At 41.0% G+C, this 16,946-nt stretch overlaps 1 long non-coding RNA gene across 1 annotated transcript in view; it reads left to right on the top strand.

Annotated features, from left to right (window-relative positions):
• LOC121673016 overlaps positions 1-16,796 on the top strand; it is a 28,373-nt gene extending 11,577 nt beyond the window's left edge. Inside the window, exons 4-7 of the long non-coding RNA XR_006019115.1 lie at positions 267-5,233; positions 6,718-6,904; positions 8,619-8,703; positions 14,762-16,796. This is a non-coding gene — a long non-coding RNA (uncharacterized LOC121673016). The remainder of the gene's footprint in view (positions 1-266; positions 5,234-6,717; positions 6,905-8,618; positions 8,704-14,761) is intronic.
• The last annotated feature ends 150 nt before the right edge of the window (positions 16,797-16,946 follow it).

The raw sequence follows: 16,946 nt of genomic DNA, 5'->3' as shown, positions 1-16,946 counted from the left end.
ATTCAAAATAGAAGGCAAAGTGCTATTTAAGAATTTCTTACCTTTGAAAGCTTGAAACTTCCTTCTCTACAGCCTTTCTTAGCATTGAACAAATAATTAGTGACATGGACAGTGTGGTCTTATATGTGTCCCTGTGAAGTATTTTTAGGATGTAAAATACAATAATTTTTCAAAAGTTTGGAAAGCCCTAACACAAAATTTGAAGGTAATTTTCCAGGCAAAATTTCAAGACAGAATGCATCTAAAATTTCATTTTTTTCTGACAGCATTTCCATGGAGAAGGGGATTTGTATCATGGAGATAACATTGTGAAAAATGTAAATGATCTCGTTAGTGATTTCATGTAAAAATTATTTGTTATTTCAGTGCACTGAGTGGAGCCCCAGTGGCGCTGGCTGCCCTAAAAAATGCCAAATGAATGGGGTGAACACCAGTAAAAACCAGTTCCAGAGGCGCCCATCTCACAACGACAGGAAGGAGTGAACTATAAAAATCTGTGACATTTGACTGTTGCTGATTTATCTCCAATTCAGGCTGCTTAACTTAACTTAACTTAACCACAGCCAGAGTATTTGCTCAAGCCCTGAGCTGACAAGAACAGAGCACCAGCCATTATTCCTGCCGGAGAGTCGGGGGGTTGAGCCATCCATCCTGCAATTCCTTGAATTCCCAAAGCTTTTCACGCGGCTTCCTCAAGGACAGCGCTCATGTCTCAGGCGCTGCGGTGACAGATGGGATACAACGTGTCATGTGATGGATAACGCCGGAGCCACAGCACTTAATCCTTCTAATACTAATAGCAGCATTATCATAGAGATTTATGAGAATGTCAGTTCCAAGTTCCCAGTTCCATTCATGGGTTTTTAAAACTTCAGCTGCAAAAAACATGCATCCATCCCATTAATTCTAATTATCATGGTTCATCTTCTCAGCAGTTTTGTACTCCGGAACCTTTCAGTGCAAATTAACGTACCAAAAAAGTGTATTAATTAATATTTGTAGCTTTTAATTTCTGCGAGAGTGTTGTCTGGAAGCAGCTGGCAGTACAGGGCCGCTGCTATTGAATCTTTGCCAAACAAGTGCAGATGTAATTTTGTTATCTCTTGCTTAGTCATTTACGCAAATTAATTTGAACAATTAGCCTTTTACTGGTCCTTCATGAATCATGCAAAAGGGATCTGCCAAAAAATTGCTACTTGACAGAAAAGAATTGGTTAACGTTGTACGTCTTCCAAAAAGGTATTAGTGTGTTTGGGATAAAGGAGAACTTCAGGAACAATCTTAGCAATTTTATTTTTCTTTTGTATGCCTTATCTATTCCACTTTACACTGTTGATTATTGCTGGGGAACAAAAATTCTGAAAGAAGAGTAAGCAGCAGGAATTTGGGAACTTTTGGATGAATACCAAATAAAAGTGAAGTTCCTTGCCTGGATATTGCCTTGAGTTCACTGCTTGCAGAGCTGTGCTGAGCTGGTACAGAGAGGAGGTCGGTGCTGAGGTCACTCCAAAAAGAGCAGATTTACTCATTATCTGAAAAAATACCCAAATCTTTCATTTCTTTGGACATCAATGTAAAGGAAGTCTGTTACCTCACCCAAATGTCTCTCGTCTTAGTAAAAGTGGCTCCCATATAAGAGCTGAAACTTTTATTTAACTCAAGTGGAGAATGTCAACTCCTCTGTGAAGGCTGGGTTTGAATGACAGGAAGCTCAGACGTTTCATTGCTCTTTTCTTTAAGATCAAACTGATTTTTCACCAGATAATCAAACTTACCAGCAGACGGTGCCATCCAGAGATTTTGAGTAATGCTGTCAATGGAAATCTGTCTCAGTTGCTGTTATTGTAAACACCCTCTTTAATTTTTTTCCTCAACATTTTTACATACATCCTTTTAATTTAAATTGTATTGCATAAATCTGAGCTTAGTGATGGGTATTCCTAATTCTCAGCCAAACTAATTGTTACCTGTCCCTCTGATTTCACTGCTGAGAAAGTTCTTGCAATTTTGAAAGGTTCCTGGATGTGCTGTAGTGTTCTCTAGGTGAATTAAATAGAATTAATGGTTGGCAGCATCCAGAACCAAGGGATTGGGTTGACATAGTAATAATACATAGATCTATAAATAATGATAATACTGATCTATTTAAATAACACATTACAATTTGGTCCATCTGCTCACCCATCTCGACAGGACGTTGATCCCTCAGAACAGGGAAAGTTTTTCCCAGGGCAGTAACAGGACCATCCCATTTTGCCTGAAAATTTGACTGCAGCTGTGGAAACAACTTCAGAATTCAATATTTCTTTTGTGGCAATCACACTAGAGCTCAAACAAGTGCTGACTCTTCGTTAGCTGAGCCAGGCAGCCCTGTGCAAATTCCATCACTCCAGCAGGGTAAGGTAGGGGTCCCTTTCCCTCTAATTGTTTTTTCCAAGCTGCGATTTCACAGCCTGTATTGTTATTTCCATTTGTCCATTTGATTGTGGAGAGAAGAGACCAGATGTTGTGTGACAAATCATAGCTATTTGCAATCTGTTGGAATTCTTATAAATTGTACCGGGGATCATTTTCTGATAACTGATCCTGCAATCACTTGTGCACGTGCATCACTTAGAGCACGAGATGTCCTATTGAAGATTGTGGATCTATTCATGTGCCTCAATTAAACACCCACCACGGGCATTTGTGGGAATGTTTGTGGTGGGAAATACGCGGATATTTGGAACTCGCCCGTTTGATTCACCGTCGCGTCAATTTACATTTCATCAAATCCCACGTTATTGTTACACCGTAAAACTTGAAATCGGCTCATGGTTTTTATTGTAATTAGGGTATGTAGGGCTCAAAATTTGGCTGAAGTTTATCCTGCAGCAGAGTGATCCAATTTTGTTTACTAAATCGTAATTCGCAACAAATAGTTCCTTCAGGAAAGTGCATCCAGCCCAGCCTTTTTATCCATCTGTTTTTAGGGGCTGTGGCTAATCAGAGAAGTGGTCTCTCTCTGCCACACTGAGAAGAATGAAGTTAGTTCCTCTGTAATTGAAAGTATCAGTAGTAAACTTGGCTGGAGCTTGATTAATGGTATATTAAAATCAGAGTCTTCGTGGTGAGTGCTAGATAAGGAGTTTTGGGCAAATTACTTGGTTACTGGGAAACCTTTAAATTTTAATCATGGAGACACTTCAGCATCATTAGGAACTGAAAAAGACAATGGGCACTGGGAGGAAGTTATGTGAATTGATGTGCTTTTCAATCTCTTCTTCTGTGGGGCTGTTGAGTGATGCATGGGCTGCAATCGAGGATCCTCTTGCTCCCCATGTCCCTGATTGCTGTTGTTATAATTTAGTGTTATCCAGTTCTTTATGATCATGGAAATCAGATGAGTTACTTGCAAAAGATGGAAGGTTTTAGCATAAGAAGATGTGGCTTAAGGACCTGGATTGCGTCTGCTGTTTGGCTGGATATGGGGGGAGGCTGTACCCTGTGTTTAGAACGAGTGGAAATAGCAAAACATCCTCTTTTACACACATTTATTGTTTAATGTGATAATAACACGAATCTCAAACCTACATTTACACCTCACTTTGAGATCCATCCTTGTCTACAGAGCATGTGAATGCCTGAGCTGTGTATGGGTTCATGTATGTGGTACCTGTGATTATTTATATTTCTTATCTGTATTCATTAGCTATATATTCATCTGTATTTACAGAGACATGAGGTGCTGCAATAGCACTTTATGAGGATCCATGTGGGATGTAAACCTCTCTCCTGGCTGACAGATCCAATTTAAAGAGTGCCAATAAAACTGGTGCACCCAACACCCCACACCTGTTGGTCCTGCCTGGGATTTTGAAGCAACTCTAAGAATGTCAGGCTCTCATCTCCAGTGTAATGGAATAGACAAAAAATGCTCAACATACTCAAAGTCACAGCAGCAAGGGCTACAAAATCCCCTAGCTTTTCCAGGGAAGCATGCAATGGAATTGGGTTTGACCACTGTAATTCAAAATAACTTTTTGCCTTCTCTATTCCTGTTGGAAAACCTTTCTCCTGCCAAAAGATGTTATTTACACGTATTCTTTTAATAAGCTGAATTTATTTATAGCCTGTTCATGTTGGCACCAACCTTTCCTAGCGATTTCAAGTAGTTTTATCCAAGTCTTCATTCATTTTACTGCTAAATAAGTGACTTTGTTTCTTTCTCATCACTTAAGTGAGGTTGGACTTTTTCCTGAGTATTCCATATTTTGATGAATTTTCCTCCTGCCTGTGAATAGAGTGCAGCACTAGGCAGTCCCAACACGGTGCTTGTAGAAGAGTGGGAATATTCTCCTATTTATAATGAGAATATTATTTCTTCCCCATCAGAAGATGTTCCCACCATTTGTGTTCATGGGGCTGTTGCATCAGTGATTTATGTTCAAGCATATCATGAAATCTTTGCCTTCTTCTTCCATTTCCAAAACCAGCCTCAAAAGTAGCAATTATTCACTCCTAAGTTCCTGAACTTGCAGTTTTGTGTTGCTAGATGTTATCCTACTTCTGTCATTGAAATCCCCAGATCATTTCATTTACCTGTCGTCTGATATTCCTTGGAGTCGGCACTGCCTTCCAAATTCATGTCAGGAAAAACAATGTAATTGGTGTCCTCACATCCTCTGTCAAATTAATTATTAAAATTGTTAAATAAGATCAGTTCTGACACCTGAGCAATGTAGGATTAACAGCGATTTGTCCAAAGTCACTTTGGAGTTCCGTGAAGGAAAAGGTCTAAATCCCAGTGTGTTCTCCAGAGGAACATCCATTTTCTGCCTAAAATGAAATATGTACTTGGAAATTTTAGGCTGGGAAAAGTAGTTTACTTCTAGCAAAGACAGAAGCTGCTTCAACAAAATATTTGCAGGAAAAGAAACTTCTTTTTTGCATTATTGGAGAAGCTGGTTGGGAATGGTCCTCATTCATATGGGATGCAGGAATCCCAAATCCAAGCTGCTGGCCTTAAAAAGGCACAGTAACCATCTACAAGGAGATTCTTTCCCTGGGAATATCCCATTCACCTATTCACTGGGTTTCTTGTTGATGCAGATTAGAAACATTATTAAAATGAAGGAAATTTTCATTTAGGAGGACACAATTTTCTATCCAAAATAGCCACAGGGTGGAATTCCTGCCACAGAAAACAAACTGCCAGACCAAAATGTGAGAGGAAGAGACATACCCTGGCATGGTGAGTTGTGCTTTTTTATTTTATTTTTTTAATAGATAATGTGTACTCAGGAATTGGGAATAGTAGAACAAGTCCTAGGGGGTTATGGATTTAATGGAAGGGGATGAAGTTGTTGTGGGAACATGTTGTTTAATGAATTTTCTCTTTCAGATGTTTATTGTATGATTTATGGTGACTTAAGCTTATTATGTGCCCCTTTTTAATTTACCATGGAATGATTGTGCATATGTGTACAGCCAATTAATACATCCAGAACAGATAAAAACACTGGGAGAAGGCCCCTCTGATGAACCAATTCACCTTTGTTTATAGTGCAAGACTTAAATTTCACCAGTATCAGGTCATTCCATATCTCTGTATCTACAGAATATGGAAATATGGAATGTGAAGAACGTATTTCACAAATATTTTTGAAGTTCAGGATTTTAAAGGTGGCACTGTGTCATTTACAGGGAGTTTTGGATCTCACACACCTCGTTTTATGCTTGCAGAGCCCAGTGGTGAGCTGAGAACCAGAGACAAATCTGAGGCCTCTAAAAATGCAATGTTTATCTATATGTGGTATAGATTTGCCTTATCAGCCTTGCAGAAGAGGAGTGTCTGTGGGACAGGCTCGGGTTATTTATCAGCTTCAAAATGTTCATAAAGATGTCTGAAAAGCTGAAAAGAGAGTCTGTGTGGGGGGGATGTTCAGCAGCTGTAGGAGGGGCTGGAATTCTGCCTGGTGGGAAGGCCTGGAATCAAGGGCCAGTACATGGCATTACATGGGGTCCCTTCCCAAAGCCACCTCTCTTTTTATAATCATGGCAATTCAGAGCTTATCCTTCCCTTCCCTTCCCTTCCCTTCCCTTCCCTTCCCTTCCCTTCCCTCTCTTCATTACTATTATTATTAATAATAACATTATCATAATTGATTTCAATTATTAATCTGGTCTTATCTAACCCACAGGTTTCTCCAGTTCTCCTCCCCATCCCACAGAGGGAGGGAGCAGGTGGCTGTGTGGGATTTAGTTGCTGGCTGAGTTGAAGCCACGACAATCTCTTTCTCTCTCAATTTTTTTGTCTTCCTTTGTCACCTCCTCCATGGGAGAGGAGAGAAATCAGGAAAAAGAAAATCTGATTAAAGATCCATCACAAATTAATGAACAAAAGTGCAATCCTGGCACTTCATGCTAGAATGGAACATTTTAAAAAGTCACGAAGTGAGACATAAGAACACTAGAAAAGTTTGGATTGGGGCATAAAAATTCTTTGGAAGGCTGTGTGCTAATCAACAGCAAATGTAAGAATCCCTCAGGCTGAAAGGGCAGTGAGTGACTGTATTTTTTACATTGGAGTTTTTCAATCAGCGTTTTCGGAGTGTGGCTTCTCATTATGATAATGATGATGGGATTAATTATCACCATGAGAACAAGTGATAATGGCACTTTGAACTGTGTTTGTCACCACATGACACAGGCTATTGCTTGTTTTTACATTCCCAGAACGTGTGGGCATGGAGAGGTGCTGGCTTTGGCTCTGGAAAAGGGCCCAGCTGGGCAGGAGATGTCACAGGAGGACAAGCAGCAACCTGGCAGCTTCCTTACCTGGTTGCATTGGGATATCACCAGGAAAACAATTGGAATTAGTCCTTGGGATTAATGTTCAGCTGCAGCAGGTGATTTAAACGTGGTAAGTGTAAATATGTGCTTGCTTTCTAAGAAATAATGTTGTCACATCAGCCAAATTTCCAAAATTGATAAAACAATTGTCAGATTTAGAAAGTTTGTTTCAGCCTGTGCTGGAGAGGGAACATAAATCAGAGTGGTGGGAAAAGTGAGGCAACCGAGGGCACTTTTCATCCCAGGAATAAATCCATGAATCCCAGAACATTTCCCTGCAGCAGGAGCAGTGTGGGGTGGCTGGCAGAGCAAAACACTGACAATATTCAGTATTTTCCATTAGTGAGCTGTGCCCAGTGAATATTTTAGAGTAATATTTAATTAGAGAATGAAAATATAAAGAGATATAGTGGGCCATAACTGAGAGTTATTGGGAATTGGAAATGTATGATGTAATCTGGTCATAGCATGGGATGTCCATCTTTACAACCAAACTGTTCCTAAGTCACAGCATGGATAATTTTGGAAAAAAGGAAGCTTCTGACTCCTGCATACACTTGATAAAGTTGTTGTCAAAAAAATTACTTGGATTTTTTTTTAAAATGAAGTTTAAGCATTTATCTGCTGCTTATGTGACTTCCAGAAGCCATTTTTTGTCTGAAGACCTCACTATTTGTTGCAATTTGTTTTCATATGAATGGTTACCCATGTGGAAGAATGTGCTCTGGAAGTTTTTCCTTGTAATTAAATTGATTCTGGGGACATGTAAGCAGCTCTTGGTGCTCTTTAAGTTCTCTTACTTTAGTAACTAATTAATGTACAACTGACACACACGTACTCAGCTTTCATAATGTTATCTGATTAATAAGCAATAACCACCTCAGTAAATCAAAATTAAATGCCTACTTATGGCAGTGAGTTTAGAACCCTCCTGCCTAGAGACTTTCCATTGATTGATTCATTAAATATTTCATTGACAGATGAAAAGAAGAGGAAAGAATCCTCGTGAGCAGCTTTGCCTTTTGTTTTATAGGGAAAGCTTTATACCATTGGTTCACTGAAGAAGTAAAAGTTCTGCAAAGGGTCTTGGGTGGCTGAAAAACCAGCAGTGGGCAGGGATGGGTTGTGCTGGAGAGGGAAAGAGGGATCCCAGAGCAATATATCACTCTCTGAATTTACGAGCCCATTTTTTGGATAATTATTGCCCTGCTGGAGCTGCCCAAAGTCCTGCTGGTGGTTTCATGAAAGGGACTGGAAGCTTGATGAAGGGCGAGGGAATAAAATATCTCCAAGAAGTTGGAAGAAGAGAGGGGCAGCCTTCTTCTGCAAAGGCAAATGCTTCTGGAGAAGAAATGTAAGCACTTAATTCCCAACAAAATTCACTAAATCCTGCTTTCCCCATGGACCTCCCAGTCAGCAGCATCAAATGAGATGACAACTCTCGGTTTTAAGTCACAGATGAAAGTTCAGAAAAGAAGCACTTCTCAAACTGTTCTTTCTAGGGGGAAGCTTTCCCTTCCAGCTATACCAGACTATTCTGGCTACTTCCTGATGCTTAATGAAAAATGGACTTGTTCTTTAATAAAGACGTTGTTTTCTGGTGCAAAGAAACCAGTCCCAAGGGAGAGATACGTATTCAGGATTATATTATTATTTTTTAGTACCACATTTCTCATGAACTTGCAGACGTACAGCCAGGTTCACCACTTAAGAACTAAATTTGTCACTCAGAGATTTTTCATAAGTTCCCATTCCCATTTTTTTGCCATTTTATTCTCATTAAGTTGCACGAAGTGTTGGTTACACCAAGATACCTCGAAGAATGAAGGCCAAATGTGCAGCATGATCAGTTCATGGAGCTGTAGGCGGGTGAGTGAAGGAGTGTGTGGGATTGGGAAGGCAGAGGGTTAATAGTGTATCTTACTTCAGGAATAGAAATGGTTTCACAGAGAAAATGAGAAGTAATTACATGAAAATAGATAGTTCTTTGTGTTTCAAATGTAGCAAGTTAGAAAAAAATTTAATTTTTTTTTTTTGCTGGTCTGGTTTTTAATGTTTCTTTGACTTGGCACTTATTTACAGTCTGCTTTCTATCTTCAGTTTTTTACCTGCTGTTGAAGGCTATTCATTAGGAAATAAAGTAAAATCAGTGAAATAGAATATGCAAATTGCATTTCAGTTCAGAGTAGCTTCCGCTTATGGTAAACTTTTGTATAATAAAATGTTTTGGCTCTGAGCTTACTTCTACACTAAGGAGTTTTTTGGCTGTAAAAAAAGCTGTTCTGAGGACCAGAATCTAACACAAAGATTATTTTTTTTTACTATACGGTGAAACTTTATCTTTTTGTCGCTGCGTTAACCTGAAAACCATAAAGATACATCTTCCTTTTCCTTTAAACTTCTTTTCCCAGTGGTTCCTTTTTAACTCATTCCTATAGCAGTCTGTTTTAAGCAACACCAGTGACAGCAAAACCTATGAGGGTTTTCAAATTCAATAACCAGGCCTGGAAAGGAGGCATCCCTCATCTCAGCTTCAGCTGAGTAACTGCAGATCCTTAACATTACCCTCTACACTGGAGGTCTTCAGAGCCATCAATCTGCTGGAAATGTGCTGACAGCTCCGAGCGGTTCCGCGGTGTCTGAGCCGCGCTGTGCTGCTCCAGGAGCTCTGAGATCACTGCAGAGCCATGACTGACGAGCACAGGGGTGAGGATGCTGCCCCTGCAGCATTGAACACACGTGTTGGGCAGCTCTGGGCACGTGTGAGAGCTCTGGGGGGATGGCACAGCTTTGGTCCTTCTCCTCTTCTCCCCAAGGCTGGGAAATGCTGGCGGGAGGGTGGAATTGTAAGTGCGTGAGGAAAATGGGAATGGTTTTTAAGGCTTTGTAGAATATAACTGAGATTCAAACTTGTGCATCCTCTACCTCATCCTCCTACATCCCCAAAACACCCTTCTGCAGTCTCACTTTCCTGATGTGGAAATCGCAGGATCGTTGAGGTTGGGAAAGAGCTCCAAGGTCATGGAGTCCCAGCTGTGCCCGGTGCCCACCTTGTCCCCAGCCCAGAGCACTGAGTGCCATGTCCAGGCATTCCTCGCACACTTCCAGGGATGGGCACTCCAAACCTCCCTGGGCAGCCCCTGGCAATGTTTCGCAACCCTTTCCTTGTAGAAATTCCTTCTGGAGATGGTTGTTCTGTGGGTTGTCTCTGGGTCTTGCATTGGCCAAAACAGAGCTGTGAGTCCTCAGCAGGACATTTTCTGTGTCACCTCTGCCTTTGCCTTCCTCTTGAGCAGGTTTCTGCCCGGCTCACAGACCACCTGCAAAGACACAGGAATTATTTTGGAATCAAGTATTCATATAACAAAAATGAAGCTTCCCTGTTTTTCAGTTTGGATGATCTTTCATTGTTTCTTGAAATTAGTTTTTAACCGTATGTACAATAATTGTAACGATACAATCATTGCAATAACTTATAACAATGTTACAATAATTTCCTCATATAACATTTCTATTTTTAACGATGCCAAAGGAAGCTGAGTACACACAGTAGGGAGATTATATGAATATATCGGGATTGTTGATGTGTCCCATTTATTCCTGGACCTGATGAATGTTTCCCTTGCAAATATGTGAAGGGGATGCATCCTGATATTTCGTAGAGTACAGACCAAAGCCAGGAGTTTAAGGCTTTGTGAATCAGTTAAATACCCAAAGAGCATCAAAATGTAGTGGGAATTGGGTCTTTAAACCCCTTCAGCTACAGTCTTCTGCCTGAAGAATTCCACCACAGACCAATGGTTTCTGCCAAGTAGGAATAATTCTTAGGTTCAGTACAGAGACCTCTCCTCTCCTCTCCTTTTTTCCTTCCCCCTTTTTTGCTTTCTGTCTCCTCTGCCTTTGATGTCTTTACTTTGTCTGGTCACAAAACACAGTTTTATTTCCACCTGCCCTGTACCACTGTCCTGCTCCAGCAATTCTGGGCCACACTCCGCCTGCCTTAGGCCTGGAGCCGCTCCCATTCCCTCTGTGTGAGCCAAGGATGATTCTCTGCCCTCTGTGCAAGGTCGTGCGGCCGCTGAGTGGCTCTGAGATGCTAATGCCATTCTCCAGCTCAGTGGAGCTGCTCCACCAGCAGCCCTGATGAGTGAGAGACACGGTGGCACTGCAGCAAGGCTGGTGCTGACCCCAGCCTCTGGTTGCTGCTCTGCGATACCTTTGGGCAAAGCTGCTCAACCGCATCGCAAACGACTCGCCCCAAGGCTGGAGCACTCGCTGTTCGCTGCATACTCCTCTCTAATGCTCGATTTTTTCCTTCCTTGAGAAAAGATTAAAGAAGAGAATTACATTGGAACTGGTGGAGGCATGATCCGTGCTCTCTTGATTATATGGAAACATTAAAATATCATCAGCATGTTAATTTTATCAACTGAACTGGATGAGATTTATTCCTCTCTCTTATCTATTGCATTAGGCTGGAAATACAATTTATTCTGATGGTGGGAATGTCAGACAGAGAGACCAAAAACATCTGGACATCTTAATATGAGACAAATTTTCTAGGATGTACATTGACCCTTTAAAATTAATTCTGCTAATAAAGAGGCAGGAATTTCATGGCCTATTCATCTTTCCGAATCGAGCCCCAGTTCTTTATGGGGGTAAAACAGGTGGGAGCAGTGAAGGTTCCTTTGAGGGCTTGTGGTTCTCATGTCTTTTGTTGCATATTTGAGAATCAAATACAATAGGTTAAATACAAATATAAATATAAACCACACAACATCATATAAAACCCAGCCATTGCAAACTACAGGATTAATAAAAATCACTGAAAATTCTCCTGGGAAAACAACGTATCTTAAACATTCTCCAGGTCTGCATTGCTGGATTTTCTTTCTAAACGTATAAAACCGTTATTAATTAAAAGCAGCCGTAAAGAAACCACTCAAAAAATCAACTCCTTGCTCATTGAAAAGTAGTTTTCATTTAAAAAAAATATCCTGTATCATAGGATGTAGATTATCCCAGAATCTTCTCAGCCTGTGGAGGAGGATGGGTGACATTTCTCCTCTGATATTTGGGGTCCTTGTCCTGGGAAGCACACGGAAGCAAAGACACACCTGCGGCTCTGTGCCCGCCTGGCACCCTCCGATTCCCATTTTCCTGGGAGCACAGAGGAGGAAAGCAGAGCAGTGAGCTCTAATTCAGTACTTCCCTTTCAGCCTGCTCCGGGTTGGCTGCATTTTCATGTGGCTTCCCCTGGAAGTTCCAGGCTCGCCCGTAGCAATAACTTGATAATTGTTCTGGGAAGAGACTCAGCGCTGCTATCTTATGCACAAGTAAACAGGCATCTATAAGATTAAGAATTATAAGACAGGGCTTTGACACAACCATCAGTTATGCCAGATGCAAATAATTTATTCTTTGTCAGTTCAAATACACAGCCTTGTTTGGATGGCTGAAATTTATACTGGCACCAGAATGCAGCGCGATGTTATTTCAGCGGGGTGTCGGAACCGCAGAGATGCAGCCCAGATGACCCAAAAAGAGGGAGGAAAATGTTATTTATACTTCCTGAGGGTAACTCATCATTGTGATGTGGTAATAGGTGACGTAATAACTTCTCCTTGTTGTGTGATGATATGTGGGGAGGCCCTGGCACAGGGTGCCCAGAGAAGCTGTGGTTGCTCCTGGACCCCTGGAAGTGTCCAAGGCCAGGCTGGACGGGGCTTGGAGCAGCCTGGGATAGTGGAAGGTGTTGGGGGTGGAAGGAGATGAGCTTTAAGATCCCTTCCACCCCAAACCATTCTGTTATTCTATGATTCTGCATATCCTCCTTGACATGGAATCGTGGAATTGTTTAGACTGGAAAGAACTCTCCCTACCAGGGTCCTAAACTGTTCAGGTTTTCCAAAGGAAAGCAAAGTGTGTAGAGAAGGAGCCTGAGTGAAATAGAACTGCAGTTCTGCCAAGGTGAAGCTGGGTTCGTGCTCAGCTTGCTCAGGATGCTCAGAGGGTGCTCAGGCATTTCCTTAGCTTTGGAAGCTGGAGGTACGGAGATGTTCAGCCAGGATTTATCCGCTGGTGAGGCACCTCCAGTGCTGGGGTCATTTCTGGGCCCCTTCTAACAAGAAGGACACTGAGGGGCTGGAGCATATCCAGGAAAGGGAACGCAGCTGGGAAGGGCCTGGAGCCCCAGGAGCGGCTGAGGGAGCTGGGAAGGGGCTGGAGAATTCCTTAGGGAGCTGGAAAGGGGCTCAGCCTGGAGCAAAGGAGCTCAGGGGGGACCTTGTGGCTCTGCACAAGTCCCTGACAGGAGGGGGCAGCCGGGGAGGTCGGGCTCTGCTGGCAGGGAACAGGGACAGGAGGAGAGGGAACGGCCCCAGGCTGGGCCAGGGGAGGGTTGGGTTGGACAGTATCAGGAATTTCTCCATGGAAAGGGTGCTCAGGCACTGGAAAGAGCTGCCCAGGGAGGTTTAGAGTCCCCATCCCTGGAGGTGTCCAAGGAATTCTTGGATGTGACACTCAGTGCTCTGAGCTGTTGACAAGGTGGGAATTGGGCACAGGCTGGACTCCATGGTCTTGGAGAGCTTTTCTAACCTGAAAGATTCCATGATTCTGTGAACCACTTTGTGCACAGTAAAGTCAGACACATCTCCAGGATTATTTGGCACCATAAACATTGAGTTAAAGTTTGGTGAGACAGTCAAATAATTTTTTTCCCCTGCCATCAGCTGAGAATTCTGCTCATTTTGTAGGACTTCAGCTCACAAGGATTTACTGGACAACAGAAAAAATGGAATTTGAGCCACACATCCTAAGCAGAGTTCATAACAGCCCCCATTTCCAATAACAAAACCAGCAGTGACAGTGATATATGGCTTTTTTTATGAGACCTGATAACTGATGGATATGTGATCTTATAAATGCTTAGACAAACTAATGCACATAATTATATTTTCCATTTGAAGTCTATTGCTCGGCATTCTAATACAATATCATTAGTCGGAATGGCCACAATGATACAGCTTGGGCAGTTTGTCACAGTAATTACGGGGTGATTATTTTTGACTAGAATAAAGATTTCAGTTTTAGTATGGTAGAAAGCATAATCACAAATTAGAAACAGTCTCAGAATAAAGAAATATCAGGGAGAGGGACTTTAAATATGGATTACAGTGCAATTCTAAAACAATTTCTTTAAAGAAGTGCACTCATTTGGCTGAAAGTGGGACTACTTTTAGGTTCATAGCAAGTTCCTTCCCAAAAGGATGACAATTACCTAATTAACAGCTCCTGTGTGTAAGGTTTTTGTAAAAGGGAAAATCTGGGCATTGTAAGGAAGGCTTGACTTGTAATTTACATAACTGCTAAAACGGGCTTTGTTTTTTCAGTCGACTCAAAAATACATCATTTGTCTTCACCATGTTCAGGAGGGTTGATTAAAGTAGACACTGTCCTCACATCTGTATTGAAAACTGTATTAATCAATTGATTAATCACGAGGCATTAATCAAAATCTTCCTTAAGTGTTTTACTTTTGGAGCAGCTCTTAGTATTTCCTATCAGATTCCTTTTAAGGTGTCCATTATAAAGATTAAATTTGGGTGGTAAATATTGAGGGGTTGAAGCACACGTGGCTTTCCCCTTGAAGGTCACAGCCATTGCTCATTAGTGTTACTTTTAATGGGATAAGAAGCAAAAGTTTTTAATATGTGACTACACCAATTAATCAAACCCACATTTGATTTCCTTTCCAGTAAGCAGAAATTTCTGGTGGTGTAAAAACTTTGAATACTTCAGGCTATGCTTAAAAATATTCCAAGAATTTAAGGAATTTAAGCCGTACGTGCAGATATAATGAACTGATGCTCTAATTATAACTGCTGGCTTTTAAATATTCTGCTTTACAAATATTGATTTTAAGGTATCCTGGACAGTTTTCATGAAGGTTATATTTAAATAATCTAATTTTCCCATGGAGTGAATGAATGCCAAACTTCAGACCACTGTCATGAAGCTTCTTAGAAGTTATATTTGAGTACTTAGTGAATTCAAGTGAGCCAAAGAGGACCTTTACAAGGAAGCTGATCATCTGAGCATTCTGCTCTGTTTTTGCTCGTTCCTGTTTGTTTTTTCAGTCTGAAGCATTAAACACCGGCGCTCCAGCAAATGTACTTTTGGAAGCATCAATCCAGCACAAAAGAACACCACTGATTACAAATCTCTTCAAGTGCAGGCAAATGTCTCTTCATCTCCCAATCCCTCTGTAAGTGATTCTTTAAGAGAGATTTGCTGATTCCTCGTTGTGGCTGCTCTCATGACAGACTGGAAATACCTATTTTCCTACTGACTGCTTTTTCTACTGGGGGAAAAAAAAATTTGTAGGGGAAACACCAAACCCAAGCATATGTTATTTGTATTTATTTGGATTTTAAAGTACACCAAAAAAATGTGCGTTTGGCATCCCCATCACCTCTGGCAAAAGTTTAAAGAAACAAGAAATCAAACAGCGCAAATTAAATCCTGCAGCCACTTCCCTTTGCCTGAAGAAGCTGCCTTAAAAAATTTCCAGTGCTTTTCTAGGTAGTCCTGTATGTAGAGATTGCCAGCTACTGATTTTATAGTGCTCCTAAGCACTCGTTTTTAGGGGATGGGTTCAAAGTGAACAAAGTACAGACAGAGCTCTATTAAATCTCTTGTATTAAGGGGTATTTAATGATTTGAACAGCAGCAGCCCCTGAGGCTGGGCAGCCTCAGGACCCCCTTGTGCTGCTGACTCTAAAGAGGGGCCCTGAAAATTGGCAGGCAAAGGAACCCAGGAGATCCTCAGGAAGTTTATCCCAACCCAGGGATGGGACATCAGCAGGAGGAGTGGGATTGGGAATGTCTGAATGGAGGCAGAGCTTTTAGAACAGCCTTTCTCATCAGATGATGATGTTATACAGCAGTAGAGTTATTCTGCCTTTAAAGCCATTAAAATCCATGAAAAATTTTGTGTGCCTTTAAAAATGATGCTGGGCTGCTTGTCCTGTAATGATGTGGAAGAGAAACTTGTGCTCTAAATCTTGAAGCAATCAACAATTTGGAAATAAATTCAAACCTGAGTGGCTCTTCCACAGCTGAAAAAAACCTGCTTAGGTTTTGCTCTGGGTGGTGGAGGTTGGTTGCCTTCAGCAGGAAAGGGAATGCAATCTGCACAATTCCCATTAGTCCTTCCTCCTGCAAAGAGATCCCAATAATAATTCCGTGGTGCTTTAGTTTGGGGCTGATCATCTTTATCTTGAGCTGCTGTGGCAGCATTGGGAAAAGTGGGATGGGGTTTAGAAATTCCTGCTGGGTGATTTATCCCTAGAGCACCTTCCTTTTTAACAGAATTATGTTCACCAGTCCCTCAGTTTGGGTCATGGAGAACACTCATCCCGTGACACTGATCCCATGACGCTGATGTGGTGGATTTATCGGTGGTTTGTTACCACTGATGGCTTTTTGTTGCTGTTTTGGTTTGCTTTTTATTTTATGGAAATATGGGCCAGAGAAAGAAAATATTGAAATATGTGAATTATAATATATATGATATAAAATACATACTAAAAATATAATAATAATAATATAAAGGATTATTGATTCACAAAACCCTAAATGGTTTGGGTTGGAAGGCACCATAAAGCCCATCTTGTCCCACCCCTGCCAAGGGCAGGGACACCTTCCACTATCCCAGCTTGCCTCAAACCCTGTCCAACCTTGCCCTAAACACTTGGAAAATAAAATATTTAATGTTTAGTACTTAATATTACAATTATATGTAATAGTTATTATAAATATTGGTAAATTAAGCATTTTATTATATTCACAAAAATAAAAATACAATGTGGAAAATATATAATTAAAATTATTATCATTTGTCTGTAGCACCACCAGGATGTTTGGTGTGAGATCTTTCTCTGAACATTGAAAATATATTTCTGTGGGTTTTAAGAAGATGAAATTTATCTAAAATTTTGTTCTGAATTAAATTTTTATGTTTTGCCATGGATTATATTCCTTTCCTTTCCTTTCCTTTCTTTTCCTTTCCTTTCCTTTCCTTTCCTTTCCTTTCCTTTCCTTTCCTT

The sequence above is a fragment of the Corvus kubaryi genome, unplaced genomic scaffold, assembly GCF_017639235.1.
Source record: "Corvus kubaryi isolate FWS band 111438036 unplaced genomic scaffold, C.kubaryi_AGA036_p1.0 65098, whole genome shotgun sequence".
Lineage (NCBI taxonomy): Eukaryota > Metazoa > Chordata > Aves > Passeriformes > Corvidae > Corvus > Corvus kubaryi.
The sequence above is the reverse complement of the archived record's forward strand: the minus strand, read 5'-3'. Positions and strand labels throughout refer to the sequence as shown.